This window comes from Procambarus clarkii, unplaced genomic scaffold, assembly GCF_040958095.1.
Source record: "Procambarus clarkii isolate CNS0578487 unplaced genomic scaffold, FALCON_Pclarkii_2.0 HiC_scaffold_145, whole genome shotgun sequence".
NCBI classification, from domain to species: Eukaryota; Metazoa; Arthropoda; class Malacostraca; order Decapoda; family Cambaridae; genus Procambarus; species Procambarus clarkii.
In genome coordinates, this window is record NW_027189178.1 from 386,569 (window position 1) to 412,150 (window position 25,582).

Genomic DNA, 25,582 nt, shown 5'->3' on the forward strand with positions numbered 1-25,582 from the left:
GTCATATCTGCCGTAGGGGATACTGTTTCATTTATAACAGGGCGCAATTTCCTTTATTTACAACTTATAATATAACCTCCTTCCACTAAATGGCAGCCGGTCTGGTCGCCACATATATCATTAGACTCCTGAACCTCAGAGAATCAGTACGGAGAGCTGATATGACTCTTTAAGCCGGCAAACGAAAAAAATAGGAGAGGGCACCGTAACATACCCCTCCCCTTAAAATAAGAGTCATATCGGAAGAGCAGCACTCAAGAGGGCCATCTATACTCTTGCTCCCTCCGTTCCTGAAGTGTCACTCCTCCAGTTGGCGATGTGGCTCGTTCCACCTGCCAGTCACGTGTCTCATATATCTCCACCTCGCATAGTACCGGGTGTGATGGGTGTTCCCTGAACACCTACAAGAAATCCTCTCTCCGTGGCTACGAGTGTACTCCCACGGCTCGTTACCACTGTAAGATTCAGTGCATGCAGCGCCTCCCCGCGTCGTGCACTCCGAGATAGTCTTGCATTTCCACTGCGTCCTACAGGTACTCCATGTTTCCTCTCATGATCTTCTTCGCAATTTCTCTTTCTCGGTTCCTCTTCTCCCGTAGGTGCGTTGTCTCCTCACAGTGGCACTTGTAACCTGTACTCCATCCAGCAGCTCCCTCTCTTCCACACTAGGCTTTTGCGATGGCCCAATGCCCCTCTGGTTAGGCTGGCGCCTACCCTGGGTGTACCTATTCCCTGCTTTTTTCGTATTGCCTTTCCTATACCACTCGCTCCTTCGTTCCCGACGAACACTTCACTCCTCCATGAGATTCTTCCCTGCAGACGTCTTCTTCGGTTCGTGGTTGGCTCATCCACCTCCCTGTGGCTCACCTCACCACGGTGGTTCATCTTGCACCTACCACTATTCATCAGGCCGGCATAGGGTGCTTCGCGTCGTGGCTTCTCCACTCTGCCCCTCACTGCCGTTCGCTCATCCACTGAGCTCACTTTATTTACGTTTCTGTATGGAGGGAGTGCGGTCTGCAGCTCTTCACCGCCCCAGGCGTTTGTACAGCTGCTCCTCGCCACTCCTCCACACGCATCATCAGGCTTAGTCGGAGGTCCCCGTCGGGGTTTTCCACAACTTCCGACGACCTCTCTGCACTCTCGCCCTCGTTGTCGTCGTCTCTGGCGACGTTTCCCCTGGCGAAGTCGGCTTCCTCACTATTATTGGAACGACCGATACCTCACCCGGCAGGGTTGTACCGCTGCTTGCAACATAGGCACTCCTGGCCCAATCAGGTTGTATCCTGCCTCCTCCGAGGTCATTACCCAGCACCATCTGTACATGCTCTAGGGGTAACTTAGGGGCTACAGCTACTATAGCTTTCTCGACTCCGCAGTCGGCAATCAGCTGTACTTCGTGAAGTGGCAACCTGTATTCCTCCCCCACACTGCGTATCCTCACCACTCCCACAGGTGAATCATTAAATTCCTTGGGGAGAATACTCCTGGTTACCATACTTATGTCAGCACCCGTATCTCGAAGCACGGCAACCTCCACTGGGTCTGACCTTCCAAACTTCACGTTGGCCCCCGAAAACGAAGGGATGTTCACCCAACTTCATTTCCCAACCATTCACGTTGGGTCCACTATAATATGGGGTGTGAACAAACACTCTCTCCTCCTCCAACATTAATCCTACATTCCTTTGGTGCTCCTCACACTCGCGGGCATAATGTCCTCTCACACCACAGTTGTAGCATCGGCCACCTCCCCTGGGCGGCCACTCGCCAGTCACTCTGGCGGTACCACTTGCAGACGTCCCCTGGGTCCTCCTTGGACTCCCCGTCGTCGTGTCCGGGACTGCAGCACTTGCTCCCGAGTTAGGTCCACTGCTCACAGCTTGGGCTTCCTCCCCGCGTCTCTTGAGCTCTTGAACCACGTTACTTCATCGGGCACACTACTCTTGGGAGAGTCCCCACTCGTCCTCGCTCCTCCTGAACTCCTAAGGTTCCCTCCCGACCTGGGGTAAGGCGAGTGTCTGGGCGGCCCCTCCCTCCTGATATGTAGTGCCTCCTCCAGCATGTCGGCTCGATCCGCTGCAGCCTTCAGGTCCTTAATACCTGCTTCTCTCACCCTTACTCGCAACTCAGGATGGAGCACTGACATAAACTTCTCCATCATTATCAGTCGTTTGACATCATCCACCGACTCCGCTTCCTCCGCCTTCAACCATCGTAGGAATTTCCGTTCCATATCCCTGGCGGTCTCGGCGTAAGTCTTTCCCGACGCTCTTGTACACTCTCTGAACCGCTTCCGGTACATCTCCGGAGTCAGCCGGAATGAGTGGAGAACCGCATTCTTAATCGCGTCATAATTAGTACACTCCTCTAGGTCCAGCATGTTATAGGCTTCCCGGGCCTCACCAGTCAACCTGCCCTGGACCAGAGCAGCCCAATCATCTTCCGGCCACTCCTTCAGAGTTGCTATCCGTTCAAAGTGTTCGAAGAACGCCTCAGCTTCTTGTGGTTCGAACGTAGGTAAGTCACGTTCCCTTACCTTGAGGTCATCCCGCCGTGCAGGTAGTGAGGGCAGACCACGTTCAACGCGACGCAATTCGACTTCTTTCTTTGCCTTTATCTCCTCCAGTCGCAGTTGTCTCTCTCCTTCTTCTCGCTGCAGCTGCAGCCGTGCTTCTCGCTCACCTCGCTGCAGCTCAGCTGCACGTTCCTCTCGCTGCAGTTCAGCTGCACGTTCCTCTCGCTGCAGCTCAGCTGCACGTTCCTCTCGCTGCATTTGCGCTTCTCTTTCCTCTCGTCGCAGCTGGGCTTCCAGTTGCATCTTCATTATTTCCAGTTGCAGGCTCCTCTTACTACAGCTGGACCTTCCACTGCTCCCATGTTCACTGTGAATTCTCTCCATACTGGTAGGCGCTTGGGGGGGCCCTAGTCGGGACGGTTCACCTTGCGACGGCTCTCCTCGGGACGGCTCCTCTTGAGATGGCTCCTCTCCCGTCGCTTCCTCTCGAGCTGTGAGCTGTGCCATGATCTCTATCCTTCGCTCCGCTACCTTAGTAGTCCTCAACCTGATCCCAAAGTGGTTTGCCACTTGTTGGAGCTGGGCCTTGGTACACTCTTCCAAAATTCTCTCGTCCCTTGTGTCAATAAATTTCTTTACTTTGTCTTCCTCCATCTCTATATCATTGAGCATACACGACAGCACAGACAAGTTAGTAGGCACTAATTTCACCGTTTCAGTCCCTTAGCTGGTTGAGTAACAGTACCACCGAATTCACTGGCCACACTGTATTAGTACCCTGGCAACGCTTGTCTTGCAATTTGGTCCACACTGTAGCTTGATCCACGCTTCCTGGCGAAGTTCCCAGTTCTTGGCTACTGGGGTTCGAATCCTGGCAAGGTCGCCAGTTCTCTTGTCACGTGGGGGTGGGCGGTCCGGGGCTCTGCTAACACTCGGCTGCTAGGGGCTCAAAGGGCCCAAATACTCAGCCCCTCCGACTCCCTGGATTCACCGGAGTCTCCTTGGTCACACAAGATAGGACCAACAATGCCCACCTCCGCAGGTCTTTGCTTCCACCACAAAGGGGTGCCACTGATTCACCCTGGAAGCCCTTCAGTCAACCACGGGGAAACTGCTGCTAACAGTTCCGGCCTAGACCCGTGGGGGAGTGAAGGAAGACTCAGGCTTACCTATAACCATAACCTCCCTGAGTCTTGCCTGCCAGACAAAAAAAGGTTGCAGGAACTCCTTTCCCGCCTGTCTTCTCTATCTTCCTCTTAGCAAGGTCGCCAGCTGGGTTATTATATCTGCACCCCAGCAATGCAGTTCAGTGGGTGTATCATATATCGTTTGTAGCCAGAAATGTATGCTCATAGAGAAATATCACAAATGGAGGCACACTCAAACACAGTAATAAAATGTGTGGATTTACTGACGCAAATTACATGAACACACACACACAATCACAAGTAATACATGAATATGGAATATGGATAATGAGTCTGGAGATCGTCAGCCTCTTCTTCCACGACCTCCAACACTCCTTCAAATGGGCAGGGAGACAGGAGTCTCACACTCTCACAGGAGGGCCTCTTCACCACGTCGGCACCTCTTCTTCACTGTCCTGTCATCCATACACACTGCCCTCTCTGACAGTCCTGGACACAAGCTGCCTTGCTGCCTATTCTACTATTAAAGTAATAAAGTCTTGCTGCCCCATACACAAGCAAATATTGTGGCCTAACTAGCCTACTCATACAAGGGGTAATGGGAGGGAAAAATGATCTACCTTACACTCCTGGCTCACGACGCCTGTCCCTCGATGGTGTGAGGTTCCCACGCTTCCTTGGGTCGATCCTCGACGATCCAGGGCGTTCCACAGGTCCTCAGGTGTCGTGAAGCCTTCGCGTCGTCGCCGTTCCAATCCCTGAGATTCAGCTGCCCCAATCCTGGTTCATCGATGGGCGCTGAGCTAATCACTATCTTTCCCCACACTCGCCTCTCCCACAGGGCGTCGCTCCTTGTCCTAGGCACGGTGTCGTCCTTCCAAGATTCTCAGTGGATGTGACCCCTGTCACAGCTAGCTTGCTCGCCCACCTTCCAGACCTCAACGTCCAGCCAGCGGCGCCGCCCAGCGTCGTCGCCGACTATTTTCCAAGTTTGGGCACTTCTCTGCTCACTGAACTTGGTTCCTCTTTGGCTTCCCAGAAGCGCAGGGTCTCCAATAACTATGGTGGCTTCGACAGCCAGCTCTATCCACTGAACAAGGCTTGCAGAGCCTCCAATCCCTGAGAGCAGACCGAGGCGCGTCCTGTCGCTTCCACGGTCAGTACAACTCTGACGTTGGCGCCGCCCGGGGCACTCGGTGACGTCATGGCGGGCCCTGATTTGTCGCCCGCGACCTACGTCGGCCAATCCGCGATCGGCTTGTCTCCCTTCCAAAAGGTCATATCTGCCGTAGGGGATACTGTTTCATTTTATAACAGGGCGCCAATTTTCCTTTATTTACAACTTATAATATAACCTCCTTCCACTAAATGGCAGCCGGTCTGGTCGCCACATATATCATTAGACTCCCTGAACCTCAGAGAATCAGTACGGAGAGCTGATATGACTCTTTAAGCCGGCAAACGAAAGAAATAGGAGAGGGCACCGTAACAACATCTACACATGTACATCTACACATGTACATCTGTAGATTACTGTACATCTACACATGTACATCTGTAGATTACTGTACATCTACACATGTGCATCTGTAGATTACTGTACATCTACACATGTACATCTGCAGATTACTGTACATCTGCACATGTACATCTAATACTTGATGAGATGTAATCATCTCATTGAGAGATGTACATCATAATCATTGAATTGTAATGTACATCTACATTGGTCTCGTGAGGCAGGTCTCAACAACCAGCTCCTCGTAGATGTGTCCTTGTACATTATTGGTCTCGTGAGGCTGGTCTCAACAACCAGCTCCTCGTAGATGTGTTCCTGTACATTATTGGTCTCGTGAGGCAGGTCTCAACAACCAGCTCCTCGTAGATGTGTCCTTGTACATTATTGGTCTCGTGAGGCTGGTCTCAACAACCAGCTCCTCGTAGATGTGTCCTTGTGCATTATTGGTCTCGTGAGGCAGGTCTCAACAACCAGCTCCTCGTAGATGTGTCCTTGTACATTACTGGTCTCGTGAGGCTGGTCTCAACAACCAGCTCCTCGTAGATGTGTCCTTGTACATTATTGGTCTCGTGAGGCTGGTCTCAACAACCAGCTCCTCGTAGATGTGTCCTTGTACATTATTGGTCTCGTGAGGCAGGTCTCAACAATCTACCATATTTTAACATTATTAAAATTGTTAAGCGACGCACCGAGCTCTCGGAGGTACTTCATGTTCTCCTCACTGTCCTCGATACTAATCGCAAGGCGGTGACCAGTGACGCCCCTCCGGTGAAGTCCTCGCAGGAGTCTCTCCCCTCCCACACCTGTAGATGAAAGGGAACATTGCAGCTCAAACCAGGCAACTCTCCACACCCACACCTGTAGATGAGAGGGAACACTGAAGCCCATACCTGCAGATGAAAGGGAACACTGAAGCCCACACCTGGTTACTCCTCACACCCATCTGTTAAGGAGGAGGAGGAGTAGGGTAGTGGTGCAGAGGAGGAGGAGGGTAGTGGTGCAGAGGAGGAGGAGGGTAGTGGTGCAGAGCAGGAGGAGGGGAGAAGTGCAGAGGAGGAGGAAGGTAGTGGTGCTAAGGAGGAGGAGGAGGGTAGTGGTGCAGAGGAGGAGGAGGGTAGTGGTGCAGAGGAGGAGGAGGGTAGTGGTTCTGAGGAGGAGGAGGGTAGTGATGCAGAGGAGGATGAGGTAGTGGTGCAGAGCAGGAGGAGGGTAGTGATGCAGAGCAGGAGGAGGGTAGTGGTGCAGAGAAGGATGAGGGTAGTGGTGCAGAGCAGGAGGAGGGTAGTGGTGCGGAGTAGGAGGGTAGTAATGCGGAGGAGGAGGAGGGTAGTGGTGCGGAGGAGGATGAGGGTACTGGTGCAGAGGAGGAGGAGGCTAGTGGTGCAGAGGAGGATGAGGGTAGTGGTGCAGAGGAGGAGGAGGAGGGTAGTGGTGCAGAGCAGGAGGAGGGTAGTGGTGCAGAGGAGGAGGGGCTAGTGGTGCGGAGGAGGAGGAGGATAGTGGTGCAGAGGAGGAGGAGGGTAGTGATGCAGAGGAGGAGGGTAGTGGTGCAGAGGAGGAGGAGGGTAGTGGTGCAGAAGAGGATGAGGGTAGTGGTGCAGAGGAGGAAGAGGGTAGTGATGCAGAGGAGGAGGGTAGTGGTGCAGAGGAGGAGGGTAGTGGTGCAGAAGAGGATGAGGGTAGTGGTGCGGAGGAGGAGGAGGGTAGTGGTGCAGAGGAGGAGGAGGGTAGTGGAGCAGAAGAGGAGGAGGGTAGTGGTGCAGAGCAGGAGGTGGGTAGTGGTGCAGAGGAGGAGGGCGCTAGTGGTGCGGAGGAGGAGGAGGGTAGTGGTGCAGAGGAGGATGAGGGAAGTGGTGCAGAGGAGGAGGAGGAGGGTAGTGGTGCAGGGGAGGAGGGTAGTGGTGCATCAAAGGATGAGGGTAGTGGTGCAGAGGAGGAGGAGGGTAGTGATGCAGAGGAGGAGGGTAGTGGTGCAGAGGAGGAGGGTAGTGGTGCATCGGAGGATGAGGGTAGTGGTGCAAAGGAGAAGGAGGGTAGTGATGCAGTGGAGGAGGGTAGTGGTGCAGAGGAGGAGGGTAGTGGTTCAGAGGAGGAGGAGGGTAGTGGTGCAGAGGAGGAAGAGGGCAGTGGTGCAGAGGAGGAGGAGGGTAGTGGTGCAGAGGAGGAGGGAAGTGGTGCAGAGGAGGAGGGTAGTGGTGCAGAGGAGGAGGGTAGTGGTGCAGAGGAGGAGGAGGGTAGTGGTGCAGAGGAGGAGGAGGGTAGTGGTGCAGAGGAGGAAGAGGATGGTAGTGGTGCAGAGGGGGAGGAGGGTAGTGGTGCAGAGTAGGAGGGTAGTGGTGCAGAGAAGGAGGGTAGTGGTGCAGAGGAGGAGGAGGGTAATGGTGCAAAGGAGGAGGAGGGTAGTGGTGCGGAGGAGGAGGAGGGTAGTGGTGCAGAGGAGGAGGAGGGTAGTGGTGTGGAGGAGGAGGGTAGTAGTGCAGAGGAGGAGGGTAGTGGTGCAGAGGAGGAGGAGGGTAGTGGTGCAGAGGAGGATGAGGGTAGTGGTGCAGAGGAGGAGGAGGAGGGTAGTGGTGCAGAGCAGGATGAGGGTAGTGGTGCAGAGGAGGAGGAGGAGGGTAGTGGTGCAGAGCAGGAGGAGGGTAGTGGTGCAGAGGTGGAGGGGTTAGTGGTGCGGAGGAGGAGGAGGATAGTGGTGCAGAGGAGGAGGAGGGTAGTGATGCAGAGGAGGAGGGTAGTGGTGCAGAGGAGGAGGAGGGTAGTGGTGCAGAGGAGGATGAGGGTAGTGGTGCAGAGCAGGAGGAGGGTAGTGGTGCGGAGGAAGATGAGGGTAGTGGTGCAGAGAAGGAGGAGGAGGGTAGTGGTGCAGAGCAGGAGGTGGGTAGTGGTGCAGAGGAGGAGGGCGCTAGTGGTGCGGAGGAGGAGGAGGGTAGTGGTGCAGAGGAGGATGAGGGAAGTGGTGCAGAGGAGGAGGAGGAGGGTAGTGGTGCATCGGAGGATGAGGGTAGTATTGCAGAGGAGGAGGAGGGTAGTGATGCAGAGGAAGAGGGTAGTGGTGCAGAGAAGGAGGGTAGTGGTGCGTCGGAGGATGAGGGTAGTGGTGCAAAGGAGGAGGAGGGTAGTGATGCAGTGGAGGAGGGTAGTGGTGCAGAGGAGGAGGGTAGTGCTTCAGTGGGAGGAGGAGGGTAGTGGTGCAGAGGAGTAAGGTAGTGGTGCAGAGGAGGAGGAGGGGAGTGGTGCAGAGGAGGAGGAGGGTAGTGGTGCAGAGGAGGAGGGTAGTGGTGCAGAGGAGGAGGAGGGTAGTGGTGCAGAGGAGGAGGGTAGTGGTGCAGAGGAGGAGGAGGGTAGTGGTGCAGAGGAGGAGGGTAGTGGTGCAGAGGAGGAGGGTAGTGGTGCGGAGGAGGAGGAGGGTAATGGTGCAGAGGAGGAGGAGGGTAGTGGTGCGGAGGAGGAGGAGGGTAGTGGTGCAGAGGAGGAGGAGGGTAGTGGTGCAGAGGAGGAGGGTAGTGGTGCAGAGGAGGAGGGTAGTGGTGCAGAGGAGGAGGAGGGTAGTGGTGCAGAGGAGGAGGAAGGTAGTGGTGCGGAGGAGGAAGAGGGTAGTGGTGCAGAGGAGGAGGAGGCAAGTGGTGCAGAGGAGGATGAGGATAGTGGTGCAGAGGAGAAGGAGGGTAGTGATGCAAAGGAGGATGAGGGTAGTGGTGCAGAGGAGGAGGAGGCTAGTGGTGCAGAGGAAGAGGATGAGGGTAGTGATGCAGAGGAGGAGGGTAGTGGTGCAGAGGAGGAGGAGGGTAATGGTGCAGAGGAGGATGAGGGTAGTGGTGCAGAGCAGGAGGAGGGTAGTGGTGCGGAGGAGGAGGAGGGTAGTGGTGCGGAGGAAGATGAGGGTAGTGGTGCAGAGGAGGAGGAGGCAAGTGGTGCAGAGGAGGATGAGGGTAGTGGTGCAGAGGAGGAGGAGGAGGGTAGTGGTGCAGAGCAGGAGGTGGGTGGTGGTGCAGAGTAGGAGGGGGCCAGTGGTGCAGAGGAGGAGGAGGGTAGTGGTGCAGAGGAGGATGAGGGAAGTGGTGCAGAGGAGGAGGAGGAGGGTAGTGGTGCAGGGAAGGAAGGTATTGGTGCATCGGATGATGAGGGTAGTGGTGCAGAGGAGGAGGAGGGTAGTGATGCAGAGGAGGAGGGTAGTGGTGCAGAGGAGGAGGGTAGTGGTGCAGAGGAGGATGAGGGTAGTGGTGCAGAGGAGGAGGAGGGTAGTGATGCAGTGGAGGAGGGTAGTGGAGCAGAGGAGGAGGGTAGTGGTGCTGAGGAAGAGGAGGGTAGTGGTGCAGAGGAGGAGCAGGGTAGAGGTGCAGAGGAAGAGGAGGGTAGTGGTGCAGAGGTGGAAGAGGGTAGTGGTGCAGAGGAGGAGGAGGGTAGTGGTGCAGAGGAGGAGGATAGTGGTTCAGAGGAGGAGGAGAGTAGTGGTGCAGAGGAGGAGGAGGAGGATAGTGGTGCAGAGGAGAAGGAGGGTAGTGGTGCGGAGGAGGAGGGTAGTGGTGCAGTGGAGGAGACGGGGAGTGGAGCAGAGGAGGAGGAGGGTAGTGGTGCAGAGGAGGAGCAGGGTAGAGGTGCAGAGGAAGAGGAGGGTAGTGGTGCAGAGGTGGAAGAGGGTAGTGGTGCAGAGGAGGAGGAGGGTAGTGGTGCAGAGGAGGAGGATAGTGGTTCAGAGGAGGAGGAGAGTAGTGGTGCAGAGGAGGAGGAGGAGGGTAGTGGTGCAGAGGAGGAGGAGGGTAGTGGTGCAGAGGAGGATGAGGGTAGTGGTGCAGAGGAGGAGGAGGAGGGTAGTGGTGCAGAGCAGGATGAGGGTAGTGGTGCAGAGGAGGAGGAGGAGGGTAGTGGTGCAGAGCAGGAGGAGGGTAGTGGTGCAGAGGTGGAGGGGTTAGTGGTGCGGAGGAGGAGGAGGATAGTGGTGCAGAGGAGGAGGAGGGTAGTGATGCAGAGGAGGAGGGTAGTGGTGCAGAGGAGGAGGAGGGTAGTGGTGCAGAGGAGGATGAGGGTAGTGGTGCAGAGCAGGAGGAGGGTAGTGGTGCGGAGGAAGATGAGGGTAGTGGTGCAGAGAAGGAGGAGGAGGGTAGTGGTGCAGAGCAGGAGGTGGGTAGTGGTGCAGAGGAGGAGGGCGCTAGTGGTGCGGAGGAGGAGGAGGGTAGTGGTGCAGAGGAGGATGAGGGAAGTAGTGCAGAGGAGGAGGAGGAGGGTAGTGGTGCAGGGAAGGAAGGTATTGGTGCATCGGATGATGAGGGTAGTGGTGCAGAGGAGGAGGAGGGTAGTGATGCAGAGGATGAGGGTAGTGGTGCAGAGGAGGAGGGTAGTGGTGCATCGGAGGATGAGGGTAGTGGTGCAGAGGAGGAGGAGGGTAGTGATGCAGTGGAGGAGGGTAGTGGTGCAGAGGAGGAGGGTAGTGGTGCTGAGGAAGAGGAGGGTAGTGGTGCAGAGGAGGAGCAGGGTAGAGGTGCAGAGGAAGAGGAGGGTAGTGGTGCAGAGGTGGAAGAGGGTAGTGGTGCAGAGGAGGAGGAGGGTAGTGGTGCAGAGGAGGAGGATAGTGGTTCAGAGGAGGAGGAGAGTAGTGGTGCAGAGGAGGAGGAGGAGGATAGTGGTGCAGAGGAGGAGGAGGGTAGTGGTGCGGAGGAGGAGGGTAGTGGTGCAGTGGAGGAGACGGGGAGTGGAGCAGAGGAGGAGGAGGGTAGTGGTGCAGAGGAAGAGGGTAGTGGTGCAGAGGAGGAGGAGGGTAGTGGTCATGAGGAGGAGGAGGGTAGTGGTGCAGAGGAGGAGGAGGGTAGTGGTGCAGAGGAGGAGGAGGGTAGTGGTGCAGAGGAGGAAGAGAATGGTAGTGGTGCAGAGGGGGAGGAGGGTAGTGGTGCAGAGGAGGAGGGTAGTGGTGCAGAGGAGGAGGGTAGTGGTGCGGAGGAGGAGGAGGGTAATGGTGCAGAGGAGGAGGAGGGTAGTGGTGCGGAGGAAGAGGAGGGTAGTGGTGCAGAGGAGGAGGAGGGTAGTGGTGCAGAGGAGGAGGGTAGTGGTGCAGAGGAGGAGGGTAGTGGTGCAGAGGAGGAGGGTAGTGGTGCAGAGGAGGAGGAGGGTAGTGGTGCAGAGGAGGAGGAGGGTAGTGGTGCGGAGGAGGAGGAGGCTAGTGGTGCAGAGGAGGATGAGGATAGTGGTGCAGAGGAGGAGGAGGGTAGTGATGCAAAGGAGGATGAGGTAGTGGTGCAGAGCAGGAGGAGAGTAGTGGTGCAGAGAAGGATGAGGGTAGTGGTGCAGAGCAGGAGGAGGGTAGTGGTGCGGAGTAGGAGGGTAGTAATGCGGATGAGGAGGAGGGTAGTGGTGCGGAGGAGGATGAGGGTAGTGGTGCAGAGGAGGAGGAGGGTAGTGGTGCAGAGGAGGAGGAGGGTAGTGGTGCGGAGGAGGAGGAGGCTAGTGGTGCAGAGGAGGATGAGGATAGTGGTGCAGAGGAGGAGGAGTGTAGTGATGCAAAGGAGGATGAGGTAGTGGTGCAGAGCCGGAGGAGGGTAGTGGTGCAGAGGAGGAGGAGGGTAGTGGTGCAGAGAAGGATGAGGGTAGTGGTGCAGAGCAGGAGGAGGGTAGTGGTGCGGAGTAGGAGGGTAGTAATGCGGAGGAGGAGGAGGGTAGTGGTGCGGAGGAGGATGAGGGTAGTGGTGCAGAGGAGGAGGAGGCTAGTGGTGCAGAGGAGGATGAGGGTAGTGGTGCAGAGGAGGAGGAGGAGGGTAGTGGTGCAGAGCAGGAGGAGGGTAGTGGTGCAGAGGAGGAGGGGCTAGTGGTGAGGAGGAGGAGGAGGATAGTGGTGCAGAGGAGGAGCAGGGTAGTGATGCAGAGGAGGAGGGTAGTGGTGCAGAGGAGGAGGAGGGTAGTGGTGCAGAAGAGGATGAGGGTAGTGGTGCAGAGCAGGAGGAGGGTAGTGGTGCGGAGGAGGAGGAGGGTAGTGGTGCGGAGGAAGATGAGGGTAGTGGTGCAGAGGAGGAGGAGGCTAGTGGTGCAGAGGAAGATGAGGGTAGTGGTGCAGAGGAGGAGGAGGAGGGTAGTGGTGCAGAGGAGGATGAGGGAAGTGGTGCAGAGGAGGAAGAGGAGGGTAGTGGTGCAGGGGAGAAGGGTAGTGGTGCATCGGAGGATGAGGGTAGTGGTGCAGAGGAGGAGGAGGGTAGTGATGCAGAGGAGGAGGGTAGTGGTGCAGAGGAGGAGGGTAGTGGTGCATCGGAGGATGAGGGTAGTGGTGCAAAGGAGAAGGAGGGTAGTGATGCAGTGGAGGACGGTAGTGGTGCAGAGGAGGAGGGTAGTGGTTCAGAGGAGGAGGAGGGTAGTGGTGCAGAGGAGGAAGAGGGCAGTGGTGCAGAGGAGGAGGGTAGTGGTGCAGAGGAGGAGGGTAGTGGTGCAGAGGAGAAGGAGGGTAGTGGTGCAGAGGAGGAGGGTAGTGGTGCAGAGGAGGAGGAGGGTAGTGGTGCAGAGGAGGAGGAGGGTAGTGGTGCAGAGGAGGAAGAGGATGGTAGTAATGCAGAGGGGGAGGAGGGTAGTGGTGCAGAGGAGGAGGGTAGTGGTGCAGAGAAGGAGGGTAGTGGTGCAGAGGAGGAGGAGGGTAATGGTGCAAAGGAGGAGGAGGGTAGTGGTGCGGAGGAGGAGGAGGGTAGTGGTGCAGAGGAGGAGGAGGGTAGTGGTGCGGAGGAGGAGGGTAGTAGTGCAGAGGAGGAGGGTAGTGGTGCAGAGGAGGAGGAGGGTAGTGGTGCAGAGGAGGATGAGGGTAGTGGTGCAGAGGAGGAGGAGGAGGGTAGTGGTGCAGAGCAGGATGAGGGTAGTGGTGCAGAGGAGGAGGAGGAGGGTAGTGGTGCAGAGCAGGAGGAGGGTAGTGGTGCAGAGGTGGAGGGGTTAGTGGTGCGGAGGAGGAGGAGGATAGTGGTGCAGAGGAGGAGGAGGGTAGGGATGCAGAGCAGGAGGAGGGCAGTGGTGCAGAGGTGGAGGAGGGTAGTGATGCGGTGGAAGATGAGGGTAGTGGTGCAGAGGAGGAGGAGGCTAGTGGTGCAGAGGAGGATGAGGGTAGTGGTGCAGAGAAGGAGGAGGAGGGTAGTGGTGCAGAGCAGGAGGTGGGTAGTGGTGCAGAGGAGGATGGCGCTAGTGGTGCGGAGGAGGAGGAGGGTAGTGGTGCAGAAAAGGAGGAGGAGGGTAGTGGTGCTGGGGAGGAGGGTAGTGGTGCATCGGAGGATGAGGGTAGTGGTGCAGAGGAGGAGGAGGGTAGTGATGCAGAGGAGGAGGGTAGTGGTGCAGAGAAGGAGGGTAGTGGTGCATCGGAGGATGAGGGTAGTGGTGCAAAGGAGGAGGAGGGTAGTGATGCAGTGGAGGAGGGTAGTGGTGCAGAGGAGGAGGGTAGTGCTTCAGAGGAGGAGGTGGGTAGTGGTGCAGAGGAGGAGGAGGGTAGTGGTGCAGAGGAGGAGGAGGGTAGTGGTGCAGAGGAGGAGGGTAGTGGTGCAGAGGAGGAGGAGGGGAGTGGTGCAGAGGAGGAGGAGGGTAGTGGTGCAGAGGAGGAGGGTAGTGGTGCAGAGGAGGAGGAGGGTAGTGGTCCAGAGGAGGAGGAGGGTAGTTGTGCAGAGGAGGAGGAGGGTAGTGGTGCAGAGGATGAGCAGGGTAGTGGTGCAGAGGAGGAGGGTAGTGGTGCAGAGGAGGAGGAGGGTAGTGGTGCAAAGGAGGAGGAGGAGGGTAGTGGTGCAGAGGAGGAAGAGGATGGTAGTGGTGCAGAGGGGGAGGAGGGTAGTGATGCAGAGGAGGAGGGTAGTGGTGCAGAGGAGGAGGGTAGTGGTGCGGAGGAGGAGGAGGGTAATGGTGCAGAGGAGGAGGAGGGTAGTGGTGCGGAGGAGGAAGAGGGTAGTGGTGCAGAGCAGGAGGAGGGTAGTGGTGCAGAGGAGGATGAGGGTAGTGGTGCAGAGCAGGAGGAGGGTAGTGGTGCGGAGGAGGAGGGTAGTAATGCGGAGGAGGAGGCGGGTAGTGGTGCGGAGGAGGATGAGGGTAGTGGTGCAGAGGAGGAGGAGGCTACTGGTGCAGAGGAGGAGGATGAGGGTAGTGGTGCAGAGGAGGAGGAGGAGGGTAGTGGTGCAGAGCAGGAGGAGAGTAGTGGTGCAGAGGAGGAGGGGCTAGTGGTGCGGAGGAAGAGGAGGATAGTGGTGCAGAGGAGGAGGAGGGTAGTGATGCAGAGGAGGAGGGTAGTGATGCAGAGGAGGAGGAGGGTAGTGGTGCAGAAGAGGATGAGGGTAGTGGTGCAGAGCAGGAGGAGGGTAGTGGTGCGGAGGAGGAGGAGGGTAGTGGTGCGGAGGAAGATGAGGGTAGTGGTGCAGAGGAGGAGGAGGCTAGTGGTGCAGAGGAAGATGAGGGTAGTGGTGCAGAGGAGGAGGAGGAGGGTAGTGGTGCAGAGGAGGATGAGGGAAGTGGTGCAGAGGAGGAAGAGGAGGGTAGTGGTGCAGGGGAGAAGGGTAGTGGTGCATCGGAGGATGAGGGTAGTGGTGCAGAGGAGGAGGAGGGTAGTGATGCAGAGGAGGAGGGTAGTGGTGCAGAGGAGGAGGGTAGTGGTGCATCGGAGGATGAGGGTAGTGGTGCAAAGGAGAAGGAGGGTAGTGATGCAGTGGAGGACGGTAGTGGTGCAGAGGAGGAGGGTAGTGGTTCAGAGGAGGAGGAGGGTAGTGGTGCAGAGGAGGAAGAGGGCAGTGGTGCAGAGGAGGAGGGTAATGGTGCAGAGGAGGAGGGTAGTGGTGCAGAGGAGGAGGAGGGTAGTGGTGCAGAGGAGGAGGGTAGTGGTGCAGAGGAGGAGGAGGGTAGTGGTGCAGAGGAGGAGGAGGGTAGTGGTGCAGAGGAGGAAGAGGATGGTAGTAATGCAGAGGGGGAGGAGGGTAGTGGTGCAGAGGAGGAGGGTAGTGGTGCAGAGAAGGAGGGTAGTGGTGCAGAGGAGGAGGAGGGTAATGGTGCAAAGGAGGAGGAGGGTAGTGGTGCGGAGGAGGAGGAGGGTAGTGGTGCAGAGGAGGAGGAGGGTAGTGGTGCGGAGGAGGAGGGTAGTAGTGCAGAGGAGGAGGGTAGTGGTGCAGAGGAGGAGGAGGGTAGTGGTGCAGAGGAGGATGAGGGTAGTGGTGCAGAGGAGGAGGAGGAGGGTAGTGGTGCAGAGCAGGAGGAGGGTAGTGGTGCAGAGGTGGAGGGGTTAGTGGTGTGGAGGAGGAGGAGGATAGTGGTGCAGAGGAGGAGGAGGGTAGGGATGCAGAGCAGGAGGAGGGCAGTGGTGCAGAGGTGGAGGAGGGTAGTGATGCGGTGGAAGATGAGGGTAGTGGTGCAGAGGAGGAGGAGGCTAGTGGTGCAGAGGAGGATGAGGGTAGTGGTGCAGAGAAGGAGGAGGAGGGTAGTGGTGCAGAGCAGGAGGTGGGTAGTGGTGCAGAGGAGGATGGCGCTAGTGGTGCGGAGGAGGAGGAGGGTAGTGGTGCAGAAAAGGAGGAGGAGGGTAGTGGTGCTGGGGAGGAGGGTAGTGGTGCATCGGAGGATGAGGGTAGTGGTGCAGAGGAGGAGGAGGGTAGTGATGCAGAGGAGGAGGGTAGTGGTGCAGAGAAGGAGGGTAGTGGTGCATCGGAGGATGAGGGTAGTGGTGCAAAGGAGGAGGAGGGTAGTGATGCAGTGGAGGAGGGTAGTGGTGCAGAGGAGGAGGGTAGTGCTTCAGAGGAGGAGGTGGGTAGTGGTGCAGAGGAGGAGGAGGGTAGTGGTGCAGAGGAGGAGGAGGGTAGTGGTGCAGAGGAGGAGGGTAGTGGTGCAGAGGAGGAGGAGGGGAGTGGTGCAGAGGAGGAGGAGGGTAGTGGTGCAGAGGAGGAGGGTAGTGGTGCAGAGGAGGAGGAGGGTAGTGGTCCAGAGGAGGAGGAGGGTAGTTGTGCAGAGGAGGAGGAGGGTAGTGGTGCAGAGGATGAGCAGGGTAGTGGTGCAGAGGAGGAGGGTAGTGGTGCAGAGGAGGAGGAGGGAAGTGGTGCAAAGGAGGAGGAGGAGGGTAGTGGTGCAGAGGAGGAAGAGGATGGTAGTGGTGCAGAGGGGGAGGAGGGTAGTGATGCAGAGGAGGAGGGTAGTGGTGCAGAGGAGGAGGGTAGTGGTGCGGAGGAGGAGGAGGGTAATGGTGCAGAGGAGGAGGAGGGTAGTGGTGCGGAGGAGGAAGAGGGTAGTGGTGCAGAGCAGGAGGAGGGTAGTGGTGCAGAGGAGGATGAGGGTAGTGGTGCAGAGCAGGAGGAGGGTAGTGGTGCGGAGGAGGAGGGTAGTAATGCGGAGGAGGAGGCGGGTAGTGGTGCGGAGGAGGATGAGGGTAGTGGTGCAGAGGAGGAGGAGGCTACTGGTGCAGAGGAGGAGGATGAGGGTAGTGGTGCAGAGGAGGAGGAGGAGGGTAGTGGTGCAGAGCAGGAGGAGAGTAGTGGTGCAGAGGAGGAGGGGCTAGTGGTGCGGAGGAAGAGGAGGATAGTGGTGCAGAGGAGGAGGAGGGTAGTGATGCAGAGGAGGAGGGTAGTGATGCAGAGGAGGAGGAGGGTAGTGGTGCAGAGGAGGATGAGGGTAGTGGTGCAGAGCAGGAGGAGGGTAGTGGTGCGGAGGAGGAGGAGGGTAGTGGTGCGGAGGAAGATGAGGGTAGTGGTGCAGAGGAGGAGGAGGCAAGTGGTGCAGAGGAGGATGAGGGTAGTGGTGCATCGGAGGATGAGGGAAGTGGTGCAGAGGAGGAGGAGGAGGGTAGTGGTGCAGGGAAGGAAGGTAGTGGTGCATCGGAGGATGAGGGTAGTGGTGCAGAGGAGGAGGAGGGTAGTGATGCAGAGGAGGAGGGTAGTGGTGCAGAGGAGGAGGGTAGTGGTGCATCGGAGGATGAGGGTAGTGGTGCAGAGGAGGAGGAGGGTAGTGATGCAGTGGAGGAGGGTAGTGGTGCAGAGGAGGAGGGTAGTGGTGCTGAGGAAGAGGAGGGTAGTGGTGCAGAGGAGGAGCAGGGTAGAGGTGCAGAGGAAGAGGAGGGTAGTGGTGAAGAAGTGGAGGAGGGTAGTGGTGCAGAAGAGGAGGGTAGTGGTGCAGAGGAGGAGGAGGGTAGTGGTGCAGAGGAGGAGGAGGATAGTGGTGCAGAGGAAGAGCGTAGTGGTGCAGAAGAAGAGGGTAGTGGTGCAAAGGAGGAGGAGGGTAGTGGTGCAGAGGAGGAGGGTAGTGGTGCAGAGGAGGAGGAGGGTAGTGGTCTAGAGGAGGAGGAGGGTAGTTGTGCAGAGGAGGAGGAGGGTATTGGTGCAGAGGATGAGCAGGGTAGTGGTGCAGAGGAGGAGGGTAGTGGTGCAGAGGAGGAGGAGGGTAGTGGTGCAGAGGAGGAGGAGGGTAGTGGTGCAGAGGAGGAAGAGGATGGTAGTGGTGCAGAGGGGGAGGAGGGTAGTGATGCAGAGGAGGAGGGTAGTGGTGCAGAGGAGGAGGAGGGTAGTGGTGCGGAGGAGGAGGAGGGTAGTGGTGCAGAGGAGGAGGAGGGTAGTGGTGCAGAGGAGGAGGGTAGTGGTGCAGAGGAGGATGGTAGTGGTGCAGAGGAGGAGGAGGGTAGTGGTGCAGAGGAGGAGGAGGGTAGTGATGCGGAGGAGGAAGAGGGTAGTGGTGCAGAGGAGGAGGAGGCTAGTGGTGCAGAGGAGGATGAGGATAGTGGTGCAGAGGAGGAGGAGGGTAGTGATGCAGAGGAGGATGAGGGTAGTGGTGCAGAGCAGGAGGAGGGTAGTGGTGCAGAGGGGGATGAGGGTAGTGGTGCAGAGCAGGAGGAGGGTAGTGGTGCGGAGGAGGAGGGTAGTAATGCGGAGGAGGAGAAGGGTAGTGGTGCGGAGGAGGATGAGGGTAGTGGTGCAGAGGAGGAGGAGGCTAGTGGTGCAGAGGAGGAGGATGAGGGTAGTGGTGCAGAGGAGGAGGAGGAGGAGGGTAGTGGTGCAGAGCAGGAGGAGTGTAGTGGTGCAGAGGAGGAGGGGCTAGTGGTGCGGAGGAGGAGGAGGATAGTGGTGCAGAGGAGAAGGAGGGTAGTGATGCAGAGGAGGAGGGTAGTGGTGCAGAGGAGGAGGAGGGTAATGGTGCAGAGGAGGATGAGGGTAGTGGTGCAGAGCAGGAGGAGGGTAGTGGTGCGGAGGAGGAGGAGGGTTGTGGTGCGGAGGAAGATGAGGGTAGTGGTGCAGAGGAGGAGGAGGCAAGTGGTGCAGAGGTGGATGAGGGTAGTGGTGCAGAGGAGGAGGAGGAGGGTAGTGGTGCAGAGGAGGAGGAGGCAAGTGGTGCAGAGGAGGATGAGGGTAGTGGTGCAGAGGAGGAGGAGGAGGGTAGTGGTGCAGAGCAGGAGGTGGGTGGTGGTGAAGAGGAGGAGGGGGCCAGTGGTGCGGAGGAGGAGGAGGGTAGTGGTGCAGAGGAGGATGAGGGAAGTGGTGCAGAGGAGGAGGAGGAGGGTAGTGGTGCAGGGGAGGAGGGTAGTGATGCATCGGAGGATGAGGGTAGTGGTGCAGAGGAGGAGGAGGGTAGTGATGCAGAGGAGGAGGGTAGTGGTGCAGAGGAGGAGGGAAGTGGTGCATCGGAGGATGAGGGTAGTGGTGCAGAGGAGGAGGAGGGTAGTGATGCAGTGGAGGAGGGTAGTGGTGCAGAGGAGGAGGGTAGTGTTGCAGAGGTGGAGGAGGGTAGTGGTGAAGAAGAGGAGGGTAGTGGTGCAGAGGAGGAGGAGGGTAGTGGTGCAGAGGAGGAGGAGGATAGTGGTGCAGAGGAAGAGAGTAGTGGTGCAGAGGAGGATGAGGGTAGTGGTGCAGAGGAGGAGGGTAGTGGTGCAGAGGAGGATGAGGGTAGTGGTGCAGAGGAGGAGGGTAGCGGTGCAGAGGAGGATGAGGGAAGTGGTGCAGAGGAGGAGGAGAGTAGTGGTGCAGAGGAGGAGGAGGAGGAGGAGGAGGGTAGTGGTGTTGAGGGGGAGGAGGGCATTGATGCAGAGGAGGAGGAGGGGTAGTGGTGCAGAGGAGGAGGGTAGTGGTGCACAACAGGGGGAGGGTAGTGGTGAAGAGAAGGAGGAGGGCAGTGATGCAGAGGAGGAGAGTAGTGGTGCAGAGGAGGAAGGTAGTGGTGCAGAGTAGGGGGAAAGTAGTGGTGCAGAGGAGGAGGGGGAGGGTAGTGGCGCAGAGGAGGAGGAGTGTAGTGGTGCAGAGTAGGAGGAAGGTAGTGGTGCAGAGGAGGAGGAGGATAGTGTTGCAGAGGAAGAGGAGGGTAGTGGTGCAGAGGAGAAGGAGGGTAGTGGTGCAGAGGAGGAGGAGGGTAGTGGTGCAGAGGAGGAGGGTTCTGGTGCAGAGGAAGAGGAGGGTAGTGATGCAGACGAGGAGGGGGGGTAGTGGCGCAGAGGAGGAAGAGGGTAGTGGTGCAGAGGAGGAGGAGGAGGAGGGTAGTGGTGCAGAGCAGGAGGAGGGTAGTGGTGCGGAGGAGGAGGGTAGTAATGCGGAGGAGGAGGAGGGTAGTGGTGCGGAGGAGGATGAGGGTAGTGGTGCAGAGGAGGAGGAGGCTAGTGGTGCAGAGGAGGAGGATGAGGGTAGTGGTGCAGAGGAGGAGGAGGAGGGTAGTGGTGCAGAGCAGGAGGAGTGTAGTGGTGCAGAGGAGGAGGGGCTAGTGGTGCGGAGGAGGAGGAGGATAGTGGTGCAGAGGAGGAGGAGGGTAGTGATGCAGAGGAGGAGGGTAGTGGTGCAGAGGAGGAGGAGGGTAGTGGTGCAGAGGAGGATGAGGGTAGTGGTGCAGAGCAGGAGGAGGGTAGTGGTGCGGAGGAGGAGGAGGGTAGTGGTGCGGAGGAAGATGAGGGTAGTGGTGCAGAGGAGGAGGAGGCAAGTGGTGCAGAGGAGGATGAGGGTAGTGGTGCAGAGGAGGAGGAGGCTAGTGGTGCAGAGGAGGATGAGGGTAGTGGTGCAGAGGAGGAGGAGGAGGGTAGTGGTGCAGAGCAGGAGGAGGGTAGTGGTGCAGAGGAGGAGGGGCTAGTGGTGAGGAGGAGGAGGAGGATAGTGGTGCAGAGGAGGAGCAGGGTAGTGATGCAGAGGAGGAGGGTAGTGGTGCAGAGGAGGAGGAGGGTAGTGGTGCAGAAGAGGATGAGGGTAGTGGTGCAGAGCAGGAGGAGGGTAGTGGTGCGGAGGAGGAGGAGGGTAGTGGTGCGGAGGAAGATGAGGGTAGTGGTGCAGAGGAGGAGGAGGCTAGTGGTGCAGAGGAAGATGAGGGTAGTGGTGCAGAGGAGGAGGAGGAGGGTAGTGGTGCAGAGGAGGATGAGGGAAGTGGTGCAGAGGAGGAAGAGGAGGGTAGTGGTGCAGGGGAGGAGGGTAGTGGTGCATCGGAGGATGAGGGTAGTGGTGCAGAGGAGGAGGAGGGTAGTGATGCAGAGGAGGAGGGTAGTGGTGCAGAGGAGGAGGGTAGTGGTGCATCGGAGGATGAGGGTAGTGGTGCAAAGGAGAAGGAGGGTAGTGATGCAGTGGAGGACGGTAGTGGTGCAGAGGAGGAGGGTAGTGGTTCAGAGGAGGAGGAGGGTAGTGGTGCAGAGGAGGAAGAGGGCAGTGGTGCAGAGGAGGAGGGTAGTGGTGCAGAGGAGGAGGGTAGTGGTGCAGAGGAGGAGGAGGGTAGTGGTGCAGAGGAGGAGGGTAGTGGTGCAGAGGAGGAGGAGGGTAGTGGTGCAGAGGAGGAGGAGGGTAGTGGTGCAGAGGAGGAAGAGGATGGTAGTAATGCAGAGGGGGAGGAGGGTAGTGGTGCAGAGGAGGAGGGTAGTGGTGCAGAGAAGGAGGGTAGTGGTGCAGAGGAGGAGGAGGGTAATGGTGCAAAGGAGGAGGAGGGTAGTGGTGCGGAGGAGGAGGAGGGTAGTGGTGCAGAGGAGGAGGAGGGTAGTGGTGCGGAGGAGGAGGGTAGTAGTGCAGAGGAGGAGGGTAGTGGTGCAGAGGAGGAGGAGGGTAGTGGTGCAGAGGAGGATGAGGGTAGTGGTGCAGAGGAGGAGGAGGAGGGTAGTGGTGCAGAGCAGGATGAGGGTAGTGGTGCAGAGGAGGAGGAGGAGGGTAGTGGTGCAGAGCAGGAGGAGGGTAGTGGTGCAGAGGTGGAGGGGTTAGTGGTGCGGAGGAGGAGGAGGATAGTGGTGCAGAGGAGGAGGAGGGTAGGGATGCAGAGCAGGAGGAGGGCAGTGGTGCAGAGGTGGAGGAGGGTAGTGATGCGGTGGAAGATGAGGGTAGTGGTGCAGAGGAGGAGGAGGCTAGTGGTGCAGAGGAGGATGAGGGTAGTGGTGCAGAGAAGGAGGAGGAGGGTAGTGGTGCAGAGCAGGAGGTGGGTAGTGGTGCAGAGGAGGATGGCGCTAGTGGTGCGGAGGAGGAGGAGGGTAGTGGTGCAGAGGAGGATGAGGGTAGTGGTGCAGAGGAGGAGGAGGGTAGTGATGCAGAGGAGGAGGGTAGTGGTGCAGAGAAGGAGGGTAGTGGTGCATCGGAGGATGAGGGTAGTGGTGCAAAGGAGGAGGAGGGTAGTGATGCAGTGGAGGAGGGTAGTGGTGCAGAGGAGGAGGGTAGTGCTTCAGAGGAGGAGGTGGGTAGTGGTGCAGAGGAGGAGGAGGGTAGTGGTGCAGAGGAGGAGGAGGGTAGTGGTGCAGAGGAGGAGGGTAGTGGTGCAGAGGAGGAGGAGGGGAGTGGTGCAGAGGAGGAGGAGGGTAGTGGTGCAGAGGAGGAGGGTAGTGGTGCAGAGGAGGAGGAGGGTAGTGGTCCAGAGGAGGAGGAGGGTAGTTGTGCAGAGGAGGAGGAGGGTAGTGGTGCAGAGGATGAGCAGGGTAGTGGTGCAGAGGAGGAGGGTAGTGGTGCAGAGGAGGAGGAGGGTAGTGGTGCAAAGGAGGAGGAGGAGGGTAGTGGTGCAGAGGAGGAAGAGGATGGTAGTGGTGCAGAGGGGGAGGAGGGTAGTGATGCAGAGGAGGAGGGTAGTGGTGCAGAGGAGGAGGGTAGTGGTGCGGAGGAGGAGGAGGGTAATGGTGCAGAGGAGGAGGAGGGTAGTGGTGCGGAGGAGGAAGAGGGTAGTGGTGCAGAGCAGGAGGAGGGTAGTGGTGCAGAGGAGGATGAGGGTAGTGGTGCAGAGCAGGAGGAGGGTAGTGGTGCGGAGGAGGAGGGTAGTAATGCGGAGGAGGAGGCGGGTAGTGGTGCGGAGGAGGATGAGGGTAGTGGTGCAGAGGAGGAGGAGGCTACTGGTGCAGAGGAGGAGGATGAGGGTAGTGGTGCAGAGGAGGAGGAGGAGGGTAGTGGTGCAGAGCAGGAGGAGAGTAGTGGTGCAGAGGAGGAGGGGCTAGTGGTGCGGAGGAAGAGGAGGATAGTGGTGCAGAGGAGGAGGAGGGTAGTGATGCAGAGGAGGAGGGTAGTGATGCAGAGGAGGAGGAGGGTAGTGGTGCAGAGGAGGATGAGGGTAGTGGTGCAGAGCAGGAGAAGGGTAGTGGTGCGGAGGAGGAGGAGGGTAGTGGTGCGGAGGAAGATGAGGGTAGTGGTGCAGAGGAGGAGGAGGCAAGTGGTGCAGAGGAGGATGAGGGTAGTGGTGCAGAGGAGGATGAGGGAAGTGGTGCAGAGGAGGAGGAGGAGGGTAGTGGTGCAGGGAAGGAAGGTAGTGGTGCATCGGAGGATGAGGGTAGTGGTGCAGAGTAGGAGGAGGGTAGTGATGCAGAGGAGGAGGGTAGTGGTGCAGAGGAGGAGGGTAGTGGTGCATCGGAGGATGAGGGTAGTGGTGCAGAGGAGGAGGAGGGTAGTGATGCAGTGGAGGAGGGTAGTGGTGCAGAGGAGGAGGGTAGTGGTGCTGAGGAAGAGGAGGGTAGTGGTGCAGAGGAGGAGCAGGGTAGAGGTGCAGAGGAAGAGGAGGGTAGTGGTGAAGAAGTGGAGGAGGGTAGTGGTGCAGAAGAGGAGGGTAGTGGTGCAGAGGAGGAGGAGGGTAGTGGTGCAGAGGAGGAGGAGGATAGTGGTGCAGAGGAAGAGCGTAGTGGTGCAGAAGAAGAGGGTAGTGGTGCAAAGGAGGAGGAGGGTAGTGGTGCAGAGGAGGAGGGTAGTGGTGCAGAGGAGGAGGAGGGTAGTGGTCTAGAGGAGGAGGAGGGTAGTTGTGCAGAGGAGGAGGAGGGTATTGGTGCAGAGGATGAGCAGGGTAGTGGTGCAGAGGAGGAGGGTAGTGGTGCAGAGGAGGAGGAGGGTAGTAATGCAGAGGAGGAGGAGGGTAGTGGTGCAGAGGAGGAAGAGGATGGTAGTGGTGCAGAGGGGGAGGAGGGTAGTGATGCAGAGGAGGAGGGTAGTGGTGCAGAGGAGGAGGAGGGTAGTGGTGCGGAGGAGGAGGAGGGTAGTTGTGCAGAGGAGGAGGAGGGTAGTGGTGCAGAGGAGGAGGGTAGTGGTGCAGAGGAGGATGGTAGTGGTGCAGAGGAGGAGGAGGGTAGTGGTGCAGAGGAGGAGGAGGGTAGTGATGCGGAGGAGGAAGAGGGTAGTGGTGCAGAGGAGGAGGAGGCTAGTGGTGCAGAGGAGGATGAGGATAGTGGTGCAGAGGAGGAGGAGGGTAGTGATGCAGAGGAGGATGAGGGTAGTGGTGCAGAACAGGAGGAGGGTAGTGGTGCAGAGGGGGATGAGGGTAGTGGTGCAGAGCAGGAGGAGGGTAGTGGTGCGGAGGAGGAGGGTAGTAATGCGGAGGAGGAGAAGGGTAGTGGTGCGGAGGAGGATGAGGGTAGTGGTGCAGAGGAGGAGGAGGCTAGTGGTGCAGAGGAGGAGGATGAGGGTCGTGGTGCAGAGGAGGAGGAGGAGGAGGGTAGTGGTGCAGAGCAGGAGGAGTGTAGTGGTGCAGAGGAGGAGGGGCTAGTGGTGCGGAGGAGGAGGAGGATAGTGGTGCAGAGGAGAAGGAGGGTAGTGATGCAGAGGAGGAGGGTAGTGGTGCAGAGGAGGAGGAGGGTAATGGTGCAGAGGAGGATAAGGGTAGTGGTGCAGAGCAGGAGGAGGGTAGTGGTGCGGAGGAGGAGGAGGGTTGTGGTGCGGAGGAAGATGAGGGTAGTGGTGCAGAGGAGGAGGAGGCAAGTGGTGCAGAGGAGGATGAGGGTAGTGGTGCAGAGGAGGAGGAGGAGGGTAGTGGTGCAGAGGAGGAGGAGGCAAGTGGTGCAGAGGAGGATGAGGGTAGTGGTGCAGAGGAGGAGGAGGAGGGTAGTGGTGCAGAGCAGGAGGTGGGTGGTGGTGAAGAGGAGGAGGGGGCCAGTGGTGCGGAGGAGGAGGAGGGTAGTGGTGCAGAGGAGGATGAGGGAAGTGGTGCAGAGGAGGAGGAGGAGGGTAGTGGTGCAGGGGAGGAGGGTAGTGATGCATCGGAGGATGAGGGTAGTGGTGCAGAGGAGGAGGAGGGTAGTGATGCAGAGGAGGAGGGTAGTGGTGCAGAGGAGGAGGGAAGTGGTGCATCGGAGGATGAGGGTAGTGGTGCAGAGGAGGAGGAGGGTAGTGATGCAGTGGAGGAGGGTAGTGGTGCAGAGGAGGAGGGTAGTGTTGCAGAGGTGGAGGAGGGTAGTGGTGAAGAAGAGGAAGGGTAGTGGTGCAGAGGAGGAGGAGGGTAGTGGTGCAGAGGAGGAGGAGGATAGTGGTGCAGAGGAAGAGAGTAGTGGTGCAGAGGAGGATGAGGGTAGTGGTGCAGAGGAGGAGGGTAGTGGTGCAGAGGAGGATGAGGGTAGTGGTGCAGAGGAGGAGGGTAGCGGTGCAGAGGAGGATGAGGGAAGTGGTGCAGAGGAGGAGGAGAGTAGTGGTGCAGAGGAGGAGGAGGAGGAGGAGGAGGGTAGTGGTGTTGAGGGGGAGGAGGGCATTGGTGCAGAGGAGGAGGAGGGGTAGTGGTGCAGAGGAGGAGGGTAGTGGTGCACAACAGGGGGAGGGTAGTGGTGAAGAGAAGGAGGAGGGCAGTGATGCAGAGGATGAGAGTAGTGGTGCAGAGGAGGAAGGTAGTGGTGCAGAGTAGGGGGAAAGTAGTGGTGCAGAGGAGGAGGGGGAGGGTAGTGGCGCAGAGGAGGAGGAGTGTAGTGGTGCAGAGTAGGAGGAAGGTAGTGGTGCAGAGGAGGAGGAGGATAGTGTTGCAGAGGAAGAGGAGGGTAGTGGTGCAGAGGAGAAGGAGGGTAGTGGTGCAGAGGAGGAGGAGGGTAGTGGTGCAGAGGAGGAGGGTTCTGGTGCAGAGGAAGAGGAGGGTAGTGATGCAGACGAGGAGGGGGGGTAGTGGTGCAGAGGAGGAAGAGGGTAGTGGTGCAGAGGAGGAGGAGGAGGAGGGTAGTGGTGCAGAGCAGGAGGAGGGTAGTGGTGCGGAGGAGGAGGGTAGTAATGCGGAGGAGGAGGAGGGTAGTGGTGCGGAGGAGGATGAGGGTAGTGGTGCAGAGGAGGAGGAGGCTAGTGGTGCAGAGGA